This window comes from Balaenoptera ricei, chromosome 3 (genome assembly GCF_028023285.1).
Source record: "Balaenoptera ricei isolate mBalRic1 chromosome 3, mBalRic1.hap2, whole genome shotgun sequence".
In the NCBI taxonomy this organism is placed as follows: Eukaryota; Metazoa; Chordata; class Mammalia; order Artiodactyla; family Balaenopteridae; genus Balaenoptera; species Balaenoptera ricei.
The window spans coordinates 39584448-39599443 of NC_082641.1; positions in this window are offsets into that span (position 1 = coordinate 39584448).

Here is a 14996-nt window from a genome sequence, read left to right on the forward strand (position 1 = left end):
CATTTGGACCTCATAGTTGAGAGTCATAACATTGTGTAACCAATTATGAGATGAGATTGATATTCAAGGGTTGCACTCACCCAGCTGCAGAGCTTGGTCAGGCTTATATGCGCAGCTGAAGGCAACTGAGCAACGGTTTTAATTAATTGGCAATTTTGAGCCTCTCATGCTAAAAGCTACCTTAATGATAAAACACGAAATGATATGGGAAGGCAATACAATTTGAAACATGCAGCCTGAAACAACTGCTAGATTACCAACTCTGAGCTTTTAAGCAGCAACCCATCTTTCTTTTTTTTTTTTTTTTTTAATAAATGTATTTATTAATTTATTTTTGGCTGTGTTTGGTCTTCATTGCTGCACGCGGGCTTTCTCTAGTTGTGGTGAGCGGGGGCTACCCTTCGTTGCAGTGCGCGGGCTTCTCATTGCAGTGGCTTCTCTCGTTGTGGAGCACAGGCTCTATGTGCGCAGCCTTCAGTCGTTGCGGTGAGCAGACTTCAGTAGCTGTGGCACGTGGGCTCAGTAGTTGTGGCGCACGGGCCCAGCTGCTCTGCGGCATGTGGGATCTTCCCGGACCAGGGATCGAACCCATGTCCCCTGCATTGGCAGGCAGATTCCCAACCACTGCGCCACCAGGGAAGCCCCGACAGCAACCCATCTTTCACTCAGTGGTTATATGTTAAATATTCTCTAGTTATAAAAATCTTACACAAATGGAAATCAACTTAGAATTATGAGTTTAATAAGTGCTTTCTGGCTCCTGAAGAAACTTTAATTGGACTCTAACATTGTTTGCTCTTCAGTAAAAGGTACAACTATTCTATTTATTTGTATAACATACCTACTATGATTGCTAAAATGGACACAGTGCTTTATGATTTATAAAGTCCTATTATACATTATTATCTCATTTAACCCTCAAATCAAAGATAGAGAAAAGTTATTATTACCATCAACCCAATGTTAAAGAAAAAGAAAATAAAGTCCTAAATGTTTTAAATCCATCAGGGATTATAAAGTAAGTGGTGATGTGGACCCACTGACTCAGATCTTTTCATTCCAGATTGCATTGTCAGCTTAACTCACATCGACCTATCTCATAAGCTAGTTGATTTATCCAACCCAGAACAAGGGATTCTAATTTATCATGAGCAAAACATTAAGAGAAATAAACTCATTTCATAATTTCAGTCCAGTTCAATTACTACTCAATGCTAAAAATATAAATCTTTCCTTCAACCTTGATCCAAGTGGAACCCAGCTTCCACCTTACTTCTCCTATCAGACATTAAGGGGTGGAGTCACATCAGTATGATACTCACATTCTTGATAAGCAAAGCTTCCTTATTTTTTGGTAATATGTTTCCTAAATAAATGAATGAGTTTTCTTGGGAGTGTACAAGTTACACGAGAATTATCATACATGAACATTGCTTGGGAAGAGCTTACTGAACTGAACTTAGAAAAAAGATACATATGAAAATAAGAGCAGGTGGGAGGGAGGGAGATGCAAGAGGGAGGGGATATGGGGATATATGTGTATGTATAACTGATTCACTTTGTTATAAAGCAGAAACTAACACACCATTGTAAAGCAATTATACTCCAATAAAGATGTTAAAAAAAAAAAATAAGAGCAAGTAAGCGTGAAACTAAGTAATGCTAGAGACACGTTTTGTGAGGTTCAATCAACAGAGAGCTATGCTGCTAGAGAGGACGCAGGGAAACTATAGCTGACGCCGTCTGTGCTCTGTTCATCTCCATCACGTTACCCGTCTTGCACTCAGGGCTCCACGTGCTTCCACTCCCAGCAGCCAGCATTCAGGTGTCTTTGTCAGAAGGAAGCTGGAAATGCCTGTGAATTTTGACCCCTCCCCTTAACCAGGCACAGCCCTTAATCACAGCCTTTGGGGACCCTGACACCTGTGTCGTGGATGAGACAGTTTGGAGGTGTTATGACACTGTCCCCAGAGCTCCCCTGTGAGGCTGAGCCCAAGTGACCCCCATGGGACTTCACTCCTATGGCACCCTTACTTGGCCCCTTCTCATCCTGGCCCAACTTCCTCTTCCGCTGCCTACTTTTTCATGGACCTTGCTAATAAATCACTTTCACACAAATCCTCTTTTCTGGGTTTACCTTTGGGGAACTCAGTCTAAGACAGAGAAGTTGGAAACTTACATAGGCCTTAAATATTATGCTTCAGATTTGAGTGGCCTTTTGAAAGGGAGAGAGGATGTCGTGAGCAAAGGCATGGGTGGGGTTCTGTATTGTTTATGTAGATATGGGGGGAGGGGGGGGGAAGGCTTCCTGACAGCTAACTATGAGTTTTGTAAGCTGGGGACATAATTTGGGGTAAGTAGGACAATAGGGCAGAACCAGATAGGGTAAGTCCTGAAGGAAAAACAACAGAAATTTGAACTTGATGTGATAGAGACTAGGAAGCTGTGTTGAGTTCATAACTAGAAGAACACAAGGAAAGCAGGCTTTTCTACTTGCCATTTTAAAGCCATAGTTACAGAGCCCCTGTCTCTATAGATGCCATGTGAAGAAAAGGGTCTCTGGTCAAATAAAGTTTGGAAATACTTTATACATTTAGCCCATTGATGATTACCAAAGGACCATAAGCCTATGAAAGCTGGGGTCAAGGATTAGTTTGGGATTTGTGGGGGTTTTTAAAATCACTAACCTTTCCCAGATTGAGGACTATACTGCCTTTAGTGTGCATGCTATTCAAAGCGTGGCCCACCTGCTGGTAAGGAATCCTCTGTGCTTTATCAAGCATTTCCTAAGCACATCTGCCCCCCACCCCACCCCGAACACTGTGGGGAAGTGATTTTCATTAACATAGTATAGAACGGGTCTTCCTGTAAACATACTTTAGGAAATCCCATTTTAGGGAGCTCAGTGAGAGGAGTAGAGACTGGATAGAGGCCAAGAGCTCTGGTAAAGAAGAGACTGGACTGGTGGCTAGAGAAATGTAAAGGAAAGTGAGAATTGGAGATCATCTATCAATGGAGAGGTGGGAGAAGATGAAAGGACCCCGAATTCTCCAGCCTTCCCCACAGTGGAGTGAGTAACATAAATGAGACAGTTCAGTAGCGCCACTCTGGTGGCCGATATCTAACAGAAAACAGGAATTTGGACAGCATCTGGAAGTGGAAAATTTTTTTAATTAAAATTGAATGATTCAGTCCAACGGGCTATATTACCTAGCACCATTTTAGCAATAATTAAAAGGTTGTTTTATTGAATTTAAACATTAAAACCTGATGAAATAAAATTATTTTTAAAATATCGTTTGTAGTTTCTGTCTACACTCACATAACATAAGGAGGAGCAGTTTTGATATCTTTTTCTGGGTAGACTGAGCAGGGTTGTTTCAAATTTAATGGGCATATGAAACATCTGGAGATCCAGTTAAAATGCAGATTTCAATGTAGTAGGTCTGGGTGGAGCCTGAGATTTTACATTTCCACCATGCGCCCAGGTGATGCGAGGTTGATGGTCCAAGGACCACACTCTGAGCAGCAAGAGGGTCAAAGATAAGGTCCAGGGGACAAAATAAATGCAGAGACTCTAAATTGAAACTACAATAGAAATTATTTTTACTCTGTCAGATGTTTATTGTATTCTGTCTGTGTTATAGTTGTTCATTTACTTTATCAATTTATTATGATGATTTTATTGCAAGCTGAGCATATGAGAGAAAAAGAAATGATGGGGGGAAAGATGTGGGTAAAGGAAATTTAAATGAGATATAAAAACCCTTTGGAAGCTCTAGTGAAGACTCACGGTGTGCTTTCAGAATGAGTGTTTGGTATACCCGGGAGGTCCCCATGCCTAATTTACAAGTTTTACAGGGAAAGGGAATGTTTAATCAAGATACATTGTTTAACTTTTTTTTTCATTCTGAGTTCTTCTTTTAACTCTTAATTTTTTACATGCTGTGAGCTGAGAAATATGAATGATTTCCTCTTAATAGCAGTGTTATACAAGGCCAACTACACCAGTTTTTAACAGAATCTTTCTTCTCTATTATATTTTGTTATTTCAGTAAACTTCATTCTCTAAGTAAGTTTCCAAGAGTATTTCCTTCATTTTCATATGTCAGTACCTTCTTAATTCTAAAAACATAAGCCAACATCTAAGAAATAAGAGAAAGCATCCTTATAATCATTTATATTCAGGACACAGTGGCAAAAGAGAAATAGTGGTTTTCATACATATCTTCGTTACTTTGTGGAAACAAAAGCAAGTGGATTTAAATAATAAGCCTTTGAAATCCTGGTGGTTCCTGAAATAGAAATGATGAAAACATAAGCTCTATCCTTTTGTTTTTCTAAGATGGTCCTATTGACCATATCTGACTATTTTAACCCAGAGGTCCACTGTAAAATTAATAAGGGAGTAATAAATATAATTGTTCTTTTTAAAAGTCTCATGTTGCTACAGGATGATATAAAATAAGTTCTCGTTTTACTTTTAAAATATGACTATACCTTTATTATATATGCAATGTATTTTTCAGAAGATTTATAGGTAAACTTTCTATTATGTTATTACCCAGCCATGGCTTCCTCTATGGATTAAAGAATTAAAATGTTAATGGGAAATTCATGGCTCAGGAACTAGAAAGCTTCCTTTTTCCTCTGAATGACTGAGTATATATTTGGCTCTTTCCAATATCGTGACTCAGAAAATTCATTAGATTTACATTAACAAAGTGAGCAGTATACATTAATTTTCTCAGTCTAGAAAACAGGTAAGAAAACTAACAACTCCTGAGTGTCTCCAATGTCCCACTTAGTCATATCATAAAACAACTGGAACGCAGGTCTCTACTTCAAAGGATAGAAAATTATAGACTCTCTCTAAATGATTAGAGTAAAATCACTATAAAAAAATTCTAGTTCAAGAAATACAATTGGTGACAAGTAATGACTGTGTTCCTCACATGAAACTTGAGAATTGATTAGAGATCCAAGACACTGAAAAGAAGTCTACACAGGATGAGGGTCTACCAGATCATCCTCCTAAGACTAGACCTTTGCCAGTAGATCTGTAAATTTGGGGTTAACTGAAGCCTCATTTCCCTCCCAGAGACTACTGTATTTTATGCTTGCATTTCTTAAACCCAAAGGCAAATGAAGGAGCCTTCGCTAGAGGGTATCTTTAAAACTTGCCTTGAGTTTGCAAACCCCTTTACTCATAAACACTTTATGTTAGAGCAACTCCATCTTTAAGAATTGAGTTAATAAAGGAAGTAATACCTATAGAAGAATTTTCAAGTAGAGAAAGTTAGCCAGCCATTACGAAAATGAGTGGAAAATGGGAATCAGAGTACCTGAATAAAAATATAACAGATAAAGCAAATAAAAGAACGAGAATTTTAAAATTGTGTCTGGAATTGTATGAGTCAAAAATCTTATGGCTAAAGAATTAGTTTACACATATTTCTGTTGCTTCCCATTGGGGAATCATTACTCTAACTAAACAAAAGTCTTTTTTTTTTTTAAACATCTTTATTGGAGTATAATCGCTTTACCTTGTTGTATTAGCTGCTGCCCTATAACAAAGTGAATCAGCTATACATATACACATATCCCCATATCCCCTCCCTCTTGCGCCTCTCTCCCACCCTCCCTATCCCACCCCTCTAGGTGGTCACAAAGCACTGAGCTGATCTACCTGTGCTATGCAGCTGCTTCCCACTAGCTATCTATTTTATATTAGGTAGTGTATAAATGTCCATGCCACTCTCTCACTTTGTCCCAGTTTACCCTTCCCCCTCCCTGTGTCCTCAAGTCAATTCTCTACGTCTGCGTCTTTACTCCTGTCCTGCCCCTAGGTTCTTCAGAATCTTTTTTTTTTTTTTTTTTTTACATTCCATATATATGTGTTAGCATACGGTATTTTTTTTTCTCTTTCTGACTTACTTCACTCTGTATGACAGACCCTAGGTCCATCCACCTCACTACAAATAACTCAGTTTCGTTTTATTTCATGGCTGAGTAATATTCCATTGTATATATGTGCCACATCTTCTTTATCCATTCATCTGTCGATGGACACTTAAGTTGCTTCCATGACCTGGTTATTGTAAATAGTGCTCAATGAACATTGTGGTACATGTCTCTTTTTGAATTATGGTTTTCTCAGGGTATATGCCCAGTAGTGAGATTGCTGGGTCATATGGTAGTTCTATTTTTAGTTTTTTAAGGAACCTCCATACTGTTCTCCATAGTGGCTGTAACAATTTACATTCCCACCACCAGTGCAAGAGGGTTCCCTTTTCTTCACACCCTCTCCAGCATTTATTGTTTCTAGATTTTTTGATGATGGCCATTCTGACCGGTGTGAGATGATACCTCATTGTAGTTTTGATTTGCATTTCTCTAATGATTAGTGATGTTGAGCATCTTTTCATGTGTTTGCTGGCAATATGTATATCTTTTTGGAGAAATGTCTATTTAAGTATTGTGCCCATTTTTGGATTGGGTTGTTTGGTTTTTTGATATTGAGCTGCATGAGCTGCTTGTAAATTTTGGAGATTAATCCTTTGTCAGCTGCTTCATTTGCAAATACTTTCTCCCATTCTGAGGGGTGTCTTTTCGTCTTGTTTATGGTTTCCTTTGCTGTGCAAAAGTATTTAAGTTTCATTAGGTCCAATTTGTTTATTTTTGTTTTTATTTCCATTCCTCTAGGAGGTGGGTCAAAAAGGATCTTGCTGTGATTTATGTCATACACTGTTCTGCCTGTTTTCCTCTAAGAGTTTTGTAGTGTCTGGCCTTACATTTAGGTCTTTAATCCATTTTGAGTTTATTTTTGTGTATGGTGTTAGGGAGTGTTCTAATTTCATTCTTTTACATGTCGCTGTCCAGTTTTCCCAGCACCACTTATTGAAGAGTCTGTCTTTTCTCCATTGTATATTCTTGCCTCCTTTATCAAAGATAAGGTGACCATATGTGTGTGGGTTAATCTCTGGGCTTTCTGTCTTGTTCCATTTAACTATATTTCTGTTTTTGTGCCAGTACCAGACTTTCTTGATTACTGTAGCTTTGTAGTATAGTCTGAAGTCCTGGAGCCTGATTCCTCCAGCTCTGTTTTTCTTTCTCAAGATTGCTCTGGCTATTCAGTCTTTTGTGTTCCCATACAAATTGTGAAAGTCTTTGTTCTAGTTCTGTGAGAAATGCCACTGGTAGTTTGATAGAGATTTCATTGAATCTGTAGATTGCTTTGGGTAGTATAGTCATTTTCACAATGTTGATTCTTTCAATCCAAGAACATGGTATATCTCTCCATCTGTTTGTATCATCTTTAACTTCTTTCATCAGTGTCTTATAGTTTTCTGCATACAGGTCTTTTCTCTCCTTAGGTAGGTTTATTCCTAGGTATTTTATTCTTTTTGTTGCAATGGTAAATGGGAGTGTTTCCTTAATTTCTCTTTCAGACTTTCCATCATTAGTGTATAGGAATGCAAGATATTTCTGTGCATTAATTTTGTATCCTGCTACTTTACCAAATTCATTGATTAGTCCTAGTAGTTTTCTGGTAGCATCTTTAGGATTCTCTATGTATAGTATCATGTCATCTGCAAACAGTGATAGTTTTACTTCTTCTTTTCCGATTTGGATTCCTTTTATTTCTTTTTCTCCTCTGATTGCTGTGGCTTAAACTTCCAAAACTATGTTGAATAACAGTGGTGACAGCAGGCAACCTTGTCTTATTCCTGATCTTAGTGGAAATGGTTTCAGTTTTTCACCATTGAGAACAATGTTGGCTGTGGGTTTGTCATATATAGTCTTTATTGTGTTGAGGTAACTTCCCTCTATGCCTACTTTCTGGAGAGTTCTTGTCATAAATGGGTGTTGAATTTTGTCAAAAGATTTTCTGCATCTATGTAAATTATCATATGGTTTTTATCCTTTAATTTTTTAATATGGTGTATCACACTGATTGATTTGCATATATTGAAGAATCCTTGCATTCCTGGGATAAACCTCACTTGATCATGTTGTATGATCCTTTTAATGTTGTGCTGGATTCTGTTTGCTAGTATTTTGTTGAGGATTTTTGCATCTATGTTCATTAGTGATATTGGCCTGTAGTTTTCTTTTTTTGTGACATCTTTGTCTGGTATCAGGGTGATGGTGGCCTCATAGAATGAGTTTGGGAGTGTTCCTCCCTCTGTTATATTTTGGAAGAGTTTGAGAAGGATAGGTGTTAGCTCTTCTCTAAATGTTTGATAGAATTCGCCTGTGAAGCCATCTGGTCCTGAGCTTTTGTTTGTTGGAAGATTTTTAATCACAGTCTCAATTTCAGCGCTTGTGGTTGGTCTGTTTATATTTTCTATTTCTTCCTGGTTCAGTCTGAGAAGGTTGTACTTTTTAAGAATTTGTCCATTTCTTCCAGGTTGTCCATTTTATTGGCATAGAGTTGCTTGTAGTAATCTCTCATGATCCTTTGTATTTCTGCAGTGTCCGTTGTTACTTCTCCTTTTTCAGTTCTATTTCTATTGATTTGAGTCTTCTCCCCTTTTTTCTTGATGAGTCTGGCTAATGGTTTATCAATTTTATTTATCTTCTCAAAGAACCAGCTTTTAGTTTTATTGATCTTTGCTATCATTTCCTTCATTTCTTTTTCATTTATTTCTGACCTGATCTTTATGATTTCTTTCCTTCTGCTAACTTTGGGGGTTTTTTGTTCTTCTTTCTCTAATTACTTTAGGTGTAAGGTTAGGTTGTTTATTTGAGATGTTTCTTGTTTCTTGAGGTAGGATAGTATTGCTATAAAGTTCCCTCTTAGAACTGCTTTTGCTGCATCCCATAGGTTTTGGGCTGTCGTGTTTTCATTGTCATTAGTTTCTAGGTATTTTTTGATTTCCTCTTTGATTTCTTCAGTGATCTTTTGGTTATTTAGTAGCGTATTATTTAGCCTCCATGTGTTTGTATTTTTCCCAGTTTTTTTCCTGTAATTGATATCTAGTCTCATAGTGTTGTGGTTGGAAATGATACTTGATACAATTTCAATTTTCTTAAATTTACCAAGGCTTGATTTTTGACCCAAGATATGATCTATCCTGGAGAATGTTCCATGAGCACTTGAGAAGAAAGTGTATTCTGTTGTTTTGGGATGGAATGTCCAATAAATATCAATTAAGTCCATCTTGTTTAATGTAACATTTAAAGCTGTGTTTCCTTATTTAATTTCATTTTGGTTGATCTGTCCATTGGTGGAAGTGTGGTGTTAACGTCCCCTACTATTATTGTGTTACTGTCAATTTCCCCTTATATGGCTGTTAGCATTTGCCTTATGTGTTGAGGTGCTCCTATGTTGGGTGCATACATATTTAGAATTGTTATATCTTCTTCTTGGATTGATCCCTTGATCTTTATGTAGTGTCCTTCTTTGTCTCTTGTAATAGTCTTTAGTGTAAAGTCTATTTTGTCTGATATGAGAATTGCTACTCCAGCTTTCTTTTAATTTCTATTTGCATGGAATATCTTTTTCCATCCCCTCACTTTCAGTCTGTATGTGTCCCTATGTCTGAAGTGGGTCTCTTGTAGACAGCATATATATGGGTCTTGTTTTTGTATCCATTCAGCCAGTCTATGTCTTTTGTTTGGAGTATTTAATCCATTTACATTTTAGGTAATTATCGATATGTATGTTCCTATCACAGAGAGTCTCTCAGAGAGGCAGGAGGCAACTGGAACTCACCCTGCTAGTGTTGGAGGGTCTCCTGCAGAGTTGGGGGGTGGCTGTGGTTCACCACGGGGACAAGGACACTGGCAGCAGAATTTCTTGGAAGTATTCCTTGGTGTGAGCCCTCCCACAGTCCACCATTAGCTCTACCAAAGAGCTAAACAAATGTGTTTAGGAAAATTTTTCTGGAAAAATCACATCACACTACTGTGCTTCAGTCTTGAGCACTCATAGTTCTGTTTTGTCTGGTTTATTGGCAAATTTGCACTGAAATTGTTAAATTATTTTTAGATTTTATCAGAAACTATGCCTCCCAAAATGAGTTCAAAATTTTCCATAATGTATTGTTTAGTTCAGCTGTAGATAAAGGAGGAAGAAAATATTTGTAGGTATGTTAGATTTTTTTCTTTTCACAATTAGAATTTTAAATTTCTTTCAGCTGTCTCAATCTGTGAATTATTCTTGTTCTGTGTAAACATGACCTTATCCTCTACTAAATTGCTTTTTTTGGGGTCTCATTTTTGTTGCTAAAGTTACCTCTACTTTGTTTTAGATACAACTTTTCAAACAGTAAAAATTTGCCTTATGAAAGACAATATTTTACAGCAATTTCAGAAAATACATTGAGAATTTCAATGTACACACCAAAAGAAAAAGCACAATGTTCATAATTATTAAATATGTTTAGGAAAAAATTGCTGCAATAATAATACATGTGAGTGTCACCAATGTCTTATAGTACATCCTGAGAGGCACCTGATACCTATAATCTCATTTAATCCTCATCACAACACCATGAGATTGATTCTATTGTTATTATCTCATGTTACCAATGAATTTTTTAAATTTTTAGTTCATTTTTGAGAAAATATTTTTCTATAAAAATTATATACTCTTCTTATATAAAAAGAAAATCAAGCAATTCATAAAAGTGTAAAAAAGAAAGCAAAATATCTCCAAAATTTCACCATGCAAGAAGAAAAATGTTATTAGTGTTTGCTGAAAAATATTCCAGACATGTCTTTTTGTGTGTATAAATACAGAGGGTATTGCTATGTATTTGACCACATAGATTGACAGATGATTGATCATAGATAGATGAATAGATAAATAGATTAATATTTAGAGTGAAGATAAATAACAGATAGATAGAAATCCAGCTAATAGTTTGAAAAAGAATGTATTTTCCTTTCTTATCTTTCCCTGTACATAATCAACCAAAGGAACCTCTGTATGACAGACGTGGTGAGATTAAAATGTCTAAAGAAATGCAAGGAAAAAGGAACAGTTACTATTCAGAGCCTGATATTCAAAACAAGATTTTAAGAAGACATTAGGCTTGAAAGTCACACATCATGAAAGGGAAGGAGAGTATTTTATATATTCCTTTATCTTCCCTTTAGTATATCAAGAGCCAGTCTTCAAAAAGTAACCCATAGAGTTTTAAAAATATGATTTCCATAGAGGAAGAAGTCCTAGGTGATCTCCATCTTGCCAACTCCAGGGGTCAATTCTCAATCATCCTTTAACGCAAGGGTAAATGACGTTTAACTACTTAACAAGTTTGTAACCATAATTATATTACATGTACAGAGTTCTTTTTAAATTTCTTAGAAATTGTTCTTATTTTTATTATCATGTATATTTTTCCCCATATTTTTCCATAACCTTGTTGGCTTTTAAAGTTTCTGTGTTTATAGTATTAAGACAGGTATTATTACTTACTTTTCTTACTAGTTACTGAAGTACCCAGTGCTAATCATAACCCAAATGATAATGTTTATTGCTTGATAATAATGCTTTGGGTCAACTGAGAACTTTTATACTTTTCAAAACCTTTATAAATGTTTTTTCTTGAAAAGTTTTGACTACTAATATAATAAATAAAAAAGTTAAGTTCCCATCTAATAGAAAAAAAATTGAGTCATAAATTTGTTTCCTCAGGTCATACAGCTAATAGCTGGCTGGTAGCTAAGAACAATTTAGATCAGTTCTCCAAATTCCCAGCCCAGTCTTACTTTCATTAAACATCCCTTTGAAATTATCTCTAGACAAATTTCTTCTCTTTAGGATTAAGGTAAAAAATCACAAGCAATTGCTGCCTGACAAGAAGATCTATTAGAGTGAGTCTATTCCTTCCATTGTCTAGGTTAGCTCAGCAGCAAACACACAGAATGAATGTGTCTGATCAGCATATCCAAACTAGATTCTGAACCACTTGTGCCTGTTCCTCATTGTAATCTTTTTCTTTGGTAAACCGTGCTTATTCTTTCATTTTCTTCTGTCCAGGCCCCAACACTGACACAGTGATCTGACCTGGAAATACAAGGAAATTTCCTGGTTTCTGTGGCTTTGGGATGTCTGTCTCTGCCAAGCTGGTCATTGCTGTCATAATTTTGTCCAGTCCAGTAACAAAAATTGGACATCAAAAAAAAAAATCAATGTAATTGCATATTTTTAAATGAGTAAGGGAGCCCCTTTAAAAACATTGCTTCTAGGCCAAGGATTAAAATGCAAAACAGTGATTATATACTGAAGATTAGATACGAAGAAATAGTTCAGGAGTCCATAAGCCCACATTTCACCAGATATGGACTCACTTCATACTTAAAACAAGGATGTTATTCCTACAGTTTCTGTTCATTCACTTTGCCTATAAAATTTAAAGAAAAAATAGGAAAATGGAAAAAGTTCATAATATTAAATTAAAAAATCCAGACTAAAAAGATCAAAAATACATAAAGTGAAAACATCTTAGAGCATCTCAGAGCTTAAGGTCAAAGCACTTCAAATCTGATTTATAGATACTGCCTATAGCTGAACATTTTTATTCTCATGTGTAATAGAATTAATCACACACTAAGAAACAGAACCAATGGAAAACAACATATGAATTCAGAGTCTCAAAGAAAAACTGACAGACTTTTTCTCATAACAAAATAAAATACTTGAAATATTCCCTGCCCAACAAATGACTATGAAACAATGGAGGAGACTGAAAGCACAAAGAGTCAAACAAATAAGAAATGAAAAAATCCGTTATAACTGTAAAGTGTGCTCCTTCATTATTGTAGCACATTACAAACTTTCAAGCAGTGCTCAGCCTGGTTTTATATAAGCCATTCTTGATCCTGCCTCATGTTTTGTTGCATTTGAAAAAGGCTCTTCTACTTCAAACCTCTAAATATCAGACTGAGGAAGCCTGACTTAAGAGCACTTATGAAGAGCATTTCACGCCCATTTATTACATTTAAACCGCCTTGAAATCATTGGAGTGTCTCAGCTAGGTTTCCCTTGAACTTATTACCTTACAAAGGTACACAGAGGTCTTTCCCAGAGGCAGTATCTTTTTCAAAAGTACCATCTCATATCAGCTTATTAACTAAGATGGCCACTTCAATTGGTTGGCAACTTAAGGGGAATAGAGGTCTCAAGTATACTGAAAAGTTTTTGATGACTTAATAATAGTATGATATGGTTTTTGTAGTGTTTTGTTTTTTCAACCTTCCTCTTGGTCTTCCATTCTCAGGATCTAAGAAGGCTTTAGCCTAATGTCTAAAACGCTCCAGTAGTATTCAGATTTCATTTTGTGAAAACTAGTGGAAGAAAGAAGCTAGCCTCTCATGGAGTGATAATGGGCAACTGCTCATCCACTCCAAGTTCTTCAGTTGTGGGATATGGTAGCATTTAGCACCTTCACTCCGATTTTACTCATACCACTCAAAATAATGGGACATTTTCACTTTTATCACCACTCTAAAAACTTTAGAGGCCACATTATCACGTAAAATTTTTGGCTTAATTGATAGCATGAAGCTTAGATTTTTCTCTGAATTTTTACACTTTCCTATTGCTCCATGACTTAAGACATCCAGAAGTCAGCTGTTCAGGCACTCTTACAGCAAAAACTATTTTTATAACAAAAGCATCAACACATTTCTACATGTCAGAAAAGTCAAAGCTAGAAGTGATTGTTTATACCAAGCCCAGTTTTATGTGGATAAGGAAGCAGAGGCAGATCATTCTGATATTTCTAGTCTTAACATTTTTTTTGAATTACAGTCCAGTGTTTCCAGCGGCCTACTGGTCACAAAATCCAGTTTCCCTGCAGCCCCTCAACCTCAGTAGGTAAAAGATGAACCTCATCTTTCCCCACAGAAGTTCCTCAGGGTCCAGCAAGGAAAACAAAAATCACACTAGGTATTTCCACAGAAAGAATTTAATATAATGGGTTAAATAGATGTCAAATGGCAAAACAGAGATTATAAGCAGCTTCTTGGGAAAAACCAAGGGAAGAGGGTTGAACTGAGCTCAGTTCACAGAACTTAGGATTTTGTAGGGGGAAGCCCATGAACTCAGATCTGTGAGGAGGGGTGCTGCCCCACTAGCACTGGTATACCGGGAGTCGGTTCAGCGGTGAGCAGAGAAGGGCACTCTCTGAGAAGGGGGCACGTTCAGGCTGCTCCTGGTATCTCTGAGGAGTCATGATGAAGCTGGTTCTTGGAATGCCACAAAACAGCTGGAGATTGAAACCAACTGCCGGAGTGGCTGCCGGAGTGAAGGGATTTCACTGGGGAGATACTGACAGTGATAGCAAGTACATAGGAAGGCTCAAATCCTATCTATCTCCCCAACTCTTGTCTCCCAGTTTCCTTCCAGTTTTCCCACTGGCAAAACCTAGCAGGCAGGCAGGGGGCAAAATAAAAATGGTGTTTTCAGGGTTATAGTCGCAGCCTCACAAATCAGAAGATATAAAGGTGGACTTTGATCTGAGAGATTATAGCTCTTCTCATCTTCTACACAGCTGTCATCTCTACTCATCCTTCAAGTCTTGGGGAAGAGATCCTTCCTTGACCTCAGAGATAGGGCTCTCATAATTTCCTCCTTCTCTTGTTCTCATGTATTTGGATTAGGGGCAAAGGACATAATCATGAGAATCACACACACACACAGACACACAAAAGGAGAGATGGCCAATAAACTTAGGAAAAAGGTGTTCAACCTCAGCATTACTCAGAATCAAATAAACACCACCTAATAAAGTAAGAGATACTTTTCACCTATCAGACTGCAAAAAAATAAATGGATAAAATAATGCCATCTGTGATCAAGGATTAGTAAAAAGTAGTTGCTACAATGTGAACTGGTGGTTTATCATACTATTGCAGCAATTTGTTCTCTGAAATTCCCTACAAGAATATACAGCTTTAAAGCTTCATCATAGTAGAGGTGCTTAACAAAGATGTTGCTGAGTTAAAGAAAAAGGCAGCTACGGGATCCTCCTGAGGTC